The 8,018-nt window shown below is 48.2% G+C and overlaps 1 non-coding gene across 1 annotated transcript; it reads left to right on the top strand.

Moving 5' to 3' along the window:
• Positions 1-7,221: 7,221 nt before the first annotated feature.
• LOC147701393 (U6 spliceosomal RNA) lies at positions 7,222-7,325 on the top strand. The gene has a single exon (XR_015298503.1). It is a non-coding gene; the product is annotated as a U6 spliceosomal RNA (small nuclear RNA).
• The last annotated feature ends 693 nt before the right edge of the window (positions 7,326-8,018 follow it).

Here is an 8,018-nt window from a genome sequence, read left to right as displayed (position 1 = left end):
TATAAAATAAAACAAGCACACTTTCTAACCTGTGACCCTTTAAGACAGGTTAATGCACTAGGAAATTATCTAGGGACAAAGGGTCTGTTCTGCGTGAATGGCAGCTTAGAAACGGATAGCCCTGCACAGAAAACTTTTAAAATAGGCAACCAAAATTGTCCAATAGACTATGTTTATGTTTGCTTGGAACTTTTCTCTTATAAAAAGGTTTAAGATACTGCAACGGGAAGGTAGCGACCATAACCCCCTGCAGCTGGAGATTCAAGGGGGAATTCCCCAACCCCGAGATAAAGTAATCCCACAACAAATTGAGTATCCTAAAAGAGTGACCACCAGATTAACGGATGACTATATAGAAAAATTAGGGATCCTACAACAGAAGGTAGATTTGGGAGATAAAATAAATCAACATACATTAACAGTAAGACAACACAAATGGTTCTCTGTGGAATGTTTAAAGAAAAAAGAGAGTTAAGGAAAGTAACTAGAAGCATTAAAGCAAAACATGATTGGACAAGACTAACAGATCTCAAAAAACTGAAAAGAGAATATAAAAAGCTAATCAATAAGGCAAAAAGAGAGTATAAAGATAAATGCTGGGAAAACCTTCTGGAAGCTATTGAAACAAAGAATATGCAACAGTTCTGGAAGCTGGTACAAGCAGCAGCAGATCTTTTGGTGGGGGCAATGAACTGTGTAGTAGATGAAGCTGCATGGGAGAAGTATCTGAAGGAATTGTATGGCCCTCGTAGAGAATTTGAAGAAGAAGTGCCCCAGCCCTGTCAAGGGCTAATGGAAGAACTAAAACCAGACTTCACAGAAACAAATGTAAAAAATACAATTGCGAAATTAAAGTTAACAAGAGCAGCAGGACCAGATAACCTCCCAACAATTATAATAAAAACACAGCTGAATTGATGGGTGAGCTTTTTATCCCACATGTTTTTGGCTATCCTTGACATAGGGAAAATACCTAAGAATTGGAAAGGGGCAGTAATAAGACCTGTGCAAAAAAAGGGCAATATGAACGCACCACAAAACTATAGATTAATCAATCTGCTAGACATAGGAGAAAAGGTGTTTGGAAAAATAATACTGTATAGACTAAAGGTTTGGGTGGAGCAGTTTTCAATCGTTCCAGTTGAACAGGGGGGCTTTAAAGAGGCCAATATACGGTCGATCACTGCTTTGCCCTGTGGGCAGTGGCTCGTAAATCAATAGAACAAAACGGTAAATTGTGCTGCTGCTTCGTTGACTTTCGGGCTGCGTTCAACTCAGTTGACCGGAACTGTCTCTGGCAGACACTAGTAAATAAAAACATCCCAGAACATTTGTTGGCCATAATAAAAGAGCTACATAGCGGAAACTGGGCTCAGGTAATTAGAGATAGAGGAGGAGCTTTGATGCCAAAAAATAGCAATTGAGAACAGACTTAAACAGGGCTGTGTACTGGCCCCTCTGCTCTTTGATATATTTTTGGCGGATTTACCAGCAACCCTAGAGGTTGAAAGAAGCGCTAGCCCGAGAATGGACGGCAAGAAAGTGTCTTGTTTATTGTATGCAGACGATCTGGTGATATTGGATCAGACTGAAATTGGCCTCCAAAGGAAGCTAAATGCTTTACGAGAATACTGTGATGGGAAATTTTTAACTGTTAATATGGATAAAACAAAAATGTTATGTTTTGGGAAAAAAGATATCAGCTTTACTTGGTTTTTAGAAGACTTGCAATTGGAAATAGTGAAGGAATACCGGTATCTTGGGCTGTGGTTTGACAGTACTTTAAAGTGGCACACTCATCTAGAGGCACAGAAAGCTAAAGCTTTTGCATCAATCTGTGGGCTAAAAAAAGTTAACCAAGACTATGGAGAAATGTCCCACAAACCGTTATAAAAAGCTTTTAGCGCGATGATACCTCCACAAGTGCCCTATGGAGCAGAAATCCTTTATCTAAGTGGTAAACGAGATTCGGATTTAGAGGAAGGGAAGTGTCTGAAAACATTGCTGTCCCTACCACGCTCATCGATGATCCAGGCAATAAGAACCAAGATAGGTACAATTGCCTGGAGCATACAGTCTCAAATGCTTTTAACCCCTTCCATGCTCATGACAAGGTCAGCTCGTCATGGGTGTTACCTGCGCTGTGCGTTTGACGAGCTGACCTTGTCATGAACAATGGTAAATATCACTTTCTAGCACCGGAGGGGAAAACCCCATAGCAGCCAAGGTGTTAATTAGATTCTGGAAACAACTAGATACAGAATCAGGCCAGAAGCTATCTCAATGGTGCAGAAAAGAGATACAATCTAGTAGGCTAAAACAGGCTAGGGAGGCAAGGAAGAAACTATTAGTTGCTAGTGAGAATTTAAAGGTGTCAATCTGTGAGATATCATTACACGTAGAATTTACCAAACGTGATCTTAGAAACCATGGACAAGAAGCTTCCAGAAGGGCTGATGTGCCTGAGTAAGAAAAAATCGGTACAATTTATGAGAGAATCATGGCTAAATGAAAACTAGTTCCCCTACTTGGATATTCTACCTAACCTTAGGTATAGACAGGAGATTTTAAAATTAAGAATTGGTATTAATCCTTGGCTGATAAATGAGGAAGTAAAAGCAGAAATGTTACATCAAGATGGATCGTGTAAATGTACACTGGGTACTAAAAGTGACAAATTGCACATTTTGTTAGACTTTCTAAAAGTATTAGACCAGCGTAAACGATACCTTTGCCCAATAATTCTAAAATATGATACAAGGCTACGGACTCAAGCAGCGGCTTTACTTACAGAAATGCCCAACCTCGAGATAGCAATTGCACTGGGTAACTATATGAAAGCAATCAAAAGCTTTCCCAGGGAGGTTTAGCCGGTGTCTTTTAGAGATTTTAAAAGTTTTAATTGTTGTACTAGGTTTTTTATAAATTTTAGGTAGCTGAACTGAATGTATTTTTAGAGAATGTATTAAATTAGATATAAATTCTATACCGAGTTGGGCTGCTCATCCTAAAAATCAGTATTTTATTCCACTTTTGATAGTGTATCAATTTCCTTGGTGTGCTGAAAATGTATAAATTGTGCTGTTTTACCAATTGTAATTGGTTTTACGACTGTTTAAAGACCATGGTCTAAATAAACTTTGCTTTTGACTTGACTTGAGGTAAGTCCAAACACATCCGATTCTGTCCAAAGACAGAAAAAACAGAACAGGCTGCATGCTGGGCTGGTACCGCTTATGTACTCCCAGTGGGAGGGAGTAGGTTGGGTATCCCAGCATGCTCCTGTTCTTTTTTTCTGTTGCGGATATGGTCATCTCCATTTAAGTATGGAATGGGACGAGGACAGGAGGGACCTGGGGTATAATAGCGATTTTCATGCGAATCGCTATTTGCGATTTTTCATGCATATTATATTTAGCGATGCGCTAATGGCTTTTGCTATTTAGGAATCGCACATGAGGATTCGCAGGATGAGTTTTCCATTGTTTTGCGATTCCGTATTTTTTCGATTTTATCTGTTTTTCGCATATTTTGGTTCATGCATTGGAGAATGCTAAAATGTGCTCGCAAACAGCGATTCGCTATTTTTGAGAGCACACTTTAGCTTGATGCATGTGCCTGATGATTCTCTATTTGGAGTCGAAATTTTAACGACTTGTAAATATCGTGAATCCCTAAGATTGCACAAGGAAGGCCTTTCATCCATCCGAAAAGCCTATTTAGCATTCGCAAACAGTCAAATGTAGGTATTCGCGCTGTTGTGAATGCACAGAGGCTTGATACATATGGCCCAACAGTGTTACCATTATGCCAGTGTAGGCATACATTAGCACACTACAGCCAGGCCTATTACCTTGTTTTAGGAATGATGCTATTTCACAGTTATTCTCATATAACCTGTAAAATATTTCACTTGACAAGTCATATCTCTTCTACGGTGTGCTTATTTCGCTAAGACATCGGGCACAAACATTGGGAACATATAATGCAGCCTGCTCTTTTATTTTTTGAACTTCACTGTTCCTTTTTTGTGTGGAGGGCGTTCCTCCCTCGTGCTGGAATGGACTCTGATCACAGATTCTCAAACCATGTTCCCCACTGAAATGAAGTGGCACGTCTTACCTACGTCGAGAGTGGCCACACTTACTCCCATAAAAAGGTCCAAACACTGGGGACCCCTGCCCCAGTGAGGTGGCATCGCAAGCCACAGCGTTAAATCCCAGGTGACGGAGGCCAGCAGGGGTGTCACACTCTGAAACCTGCTCCACCACATTCACCATCACCGGGACAGAATGTCTTGGAGGTCGGTTTTTAACCTTTTGGACCAATTATCTTCCAGCCAAAGGCTGATAACTGGCTTGAGCACAGACGCAGCCTCACTTAAAAAATAGATGTGGTATGTCGGTGGGAGCACAGCCATTCACAGCCAGGTGCTTCCGAGACTCCGGCCGGCTGCAGGTAAGCTTCTGCTCCTTGCTGTACTTTTTATTACGCCTGCTGCCCGTCGCTAGCCTCTTTATTGTCTCTAACGGCTTTTACTTCACAATTTGTCGCCAGTGTTCCGTGCTGCTTTTGGAGTTTGGTTGAGGGGCTGGCAGCTCGGGGGAACTGGGTTTTATCTCCTACACACGAGATGGATTTTCACTGGGGATAGGGCAGTGTGTACATGACAGTTTTTGGACACTCTTGATTAATGGGGAACCCGTGTCCATGGGGAAGAGACACCCAAAAGAGTGGTGGGGTAGGGATCAGGGAAGCAGGCAGACGGATGTCGTGGCACTTTAACATCGCGATAGGCGACGGTACGAGAAACGGGCTGACGACAAAACGTTAGCGAGGAACATATCATGACAGCAAGGCAAAGGAAGCGATGGAGAGGCAGGCAGGCGGGTGGCATGACAGGGAGACAGGCATACAGAGGCAGAGGGGATAATGGACCGAGCTAGACAGGCACATATACTGACAGAGAGGCAGCGCTACAAAGACAGACAGACAAAAGACGAGATAAACTAGCAGAAATGCATACAGACTAACGGGAATTATGTGAATAGAAAGATATGGCGATAGAGGCAGTTTTTCAAAGGCAGACGGACGGATAAACAGATAAATTGGAAGAATCGTGTAAAATGGTTGGCTGAGTGTATTGTGATAGCGGTGATATAGTTAGCAGAACAATAACTCGTGAGCTAACAATGTCGTTATACATGTGTTAAAGGTTTATTACCTCCTCGTTAGTCTTCCTCGCCACATGACTTACATAGTGAGCATCAGCTCCACGACAGAACCCTCCAAAGCAAAAAAAGCCTCCCACCCCCTCCCAACATGGCCGACCAGTCACACCTGACCTCTATAAGAGGCGGACCGGCCCACCCAACAGCCTGTTTTTTTTGTTCTGCCCGATTCTCTCCAGAGGCGCTGTACAGGTAAGATGGGCCGGCGTGAGCTGGCCCATGGGTTTTAGGGTTGAGGATCCAGCTTTAGCGGTCCCTGGTGCCTTATGACTTAAAAATCCCCCCCCTCTTCCTTCCCCCGGTCCTGTGGGGCCGGTTAGGTGCTGCTGTAGCGTGCCAGGGGTTTACAGGGGGGGGGGGGGCGGCCGGGGGTGTGGGGTGTTGGTGCATTCCCGTGCCTCCCCTGGTCGTGACTGAAGGGCCCTTGCCCGTTGTGGGCTTCGGGTCCGGCGCTGGAGGTTCTCCGGTGTGTGTGCTGGGGCTCCGGTTGCTTTCAATGCGCTGGACGCATGTGTGACAGAGTAAAGACGGCTCTTGCTAGAGAGTCTTTACTTCTTTAATGGTCCCGGGTTATTCCCGGTTTTTCACTTGCTGTACAGGCGTCTCCTGAGTAATGGTGATTGCCGTGCATATTGGGTCCCGAATGGTTTGCTTGTAGACTTATGTGTGTTGTGCAACACCCGTTTGCGGGTAGGGGTTCATTCACATGCCTTTGCCCATGGGGCGCTTCAGTGAGCACTACGGATAGGAAACAGGCGTGCTAGGTTGTGTTCCTTAAATCCCTACAGCCTAACTTACTGAGTGCTTCTTGGTGTATGTTTTTTTACAGTCTCCTGTACTCCATTCAATGTGTGGCGTGTTCTATAACGCGACGGTCCTACAGGCGGTACTTGCACTGAGCCTGGCCGGGGTGGTGAGCCTCGGCGTGCAACGCGTACCGGTCTGGAGGCGGGCTCGGTCCTACCTCTTTTTTCTGCGTGCGCTGGCCGGGTCCGGGTGCTCCTCTCTGGCCGGCCTGGGGCTCGGTTACACGGCGCTGGTCGCTGCCGCCTCCCTTCGTGTATTTCTGGCTCCCCTACGGGCCGCGGCGGTTTGCCGTGCTGGAGTTGGCTCCGGGCGCCTCCCGCCTCTCGGGGGCGGGGTTTGGTTGCCGTCAGGTGCGGCCGATGATTACCTTCTTCGGTCTTGCGCGGCATTCTCCTGCTGGCGCTGCGATTGGTCGCGGCATGCTTGAGCAGTTGGCTGCGCGTCTGTCTCTTACTCGGAGGGTCCGGTGTTCGATCCTCGGTAAGGGCGTTTTCTTTTTGTGATCGCATGGGGACTGTGGGTTTTCATTTACCAGTTCGCCAATGTTGTTTTCGACTCAGAAGTGATTGGCGCGATCTATTGGGGACTGTTCACTTCTTTCTGTAGTCCTTTTTCTGGCACCCTGGGGGCCCGTGTTTTCCTCCTGTGGGGAGGTGGGCTGTGTAGTCGGCCCTGGGCCGTCAGGATGCACCGGACTCAAGTGAGTTTGCGCTGCTGGGTTGCTGTGCCTTCTGGTCTCCTCAGGGAGGCGGGGGTTATGTCCCCCCTTCTGTCGCCGTCTGCGGGGTCTCCCTGTTTTACGGCGCTATCCCTTCTAGGGGTCCTTGCGTGGCGGGGTGCCCTGCTCCCTCCTCGCCTCGTCTCCCTCTCGGTGGCCCACTGGTTGGGGCTGCGGACCCTGGGGCAGTGGTCTGGCCCGGGACCTGGGTTCGGTTCCCCTCCTCGGCGGGTCTTGGGTTTGAATTAGTCCACGGACCTGGTTGTTCTCGCCGCAGTGCCTATTCCATTCATGGAGTCCCACTCTGCTTCCCTGGGCAATGGCTTGCTTTTTCTCCACAACGGCCGCCACGATGCTTAGGATGCCTGAACTCCACCTTGGGGGTGTCCGGGGGTGGACGCCTCAGGGGGTTAGCCAGGAGGGGTTCCACAGCGGCTTTTCGTACAAGCGCCTTGTGCCCTTGCGGGTGTGTAGTGCGCTATTCTTGTATCTAGTTACGCTACAGTGAAGTTGGGCATGGCCCCTGCGCTGGGATGACACGCATTATTCGTGATTCGTTCCATAGTAGGGCTTGCTTTTCCCTCCTCCTGCGGCGGTGGTTGTTCCCGGGGTTTCTCTGGGTGCGTTCTCTACGCATGTCTCCGGACTCCCTCCCTCTGCCTGCGTCCGTTGTGATGGGCGTTGTGGAGGTGGGCTTTGTCACCTTTACCGCTCTGGTGGCCGCGAGGCTGGCTCGGCCGTCTGGTCTGGCTGCGTCCTTGTCGGCGGTGACGGCGTTTTCGGCGAATGGCCTACTCTGGCTGTCTCCGGTCTTTTCATTTGGGGCCCGCTCCCCTGGGCGCGGCCTTCCTGCGGTCTCCTCGTCCGCCTGTGGGTGAGGGCGTCCCGCCCTTGCATGGGTGGGGTCCTTCGGCCATTCCACCCGGATTTCAGGGTGTCGGTCTTCACGAGGTGCGTTCAGGTTTGACTTCCGGGTCCGAGTTTCGGCTATTTCCGGTCTCGTACTGGTGCTGCCGCTCCCTTTTTCGCCCCTAGATCCTGGCTTTCAGCCATCTCGCTCCAGGGGGTTCCCTCGGGGGGGGGGGGGCCGTCGCCTCCGTTACGTCCCGTCTTGGGACGTGGCTGTCACGGTTCTGGGGCTCTTCGGGCTTGCTGAGCGGTGTCCGGTCTTGCTGGTCTTGCGGACTTTCCGCGGGGTCCCACCTTCTCGACGGGTTAGGGTACCTACTCCTTCCCTTGTCTCAACTGAAGGGTTTTCTGGG

Source organism: Lissotriton vulgaris, chromosome 7 (assembly GCF_964263255.1).
Source record: "Lissotriton vulgaris chromosome 7, aLisVul1.2, whole genome shotgun sequence".
Classification (NCBI taxonomy): Eukaryota; Metazoa; Chordata; class Amphibia; order Caudata; family Salamandridae; genus Lissotriton; species Lissotriton vulgaris.
Note: the sequence above shows the minus strand (reverse complement) of the source record. Positions and strands in the feature narration are given on the sequence as shown.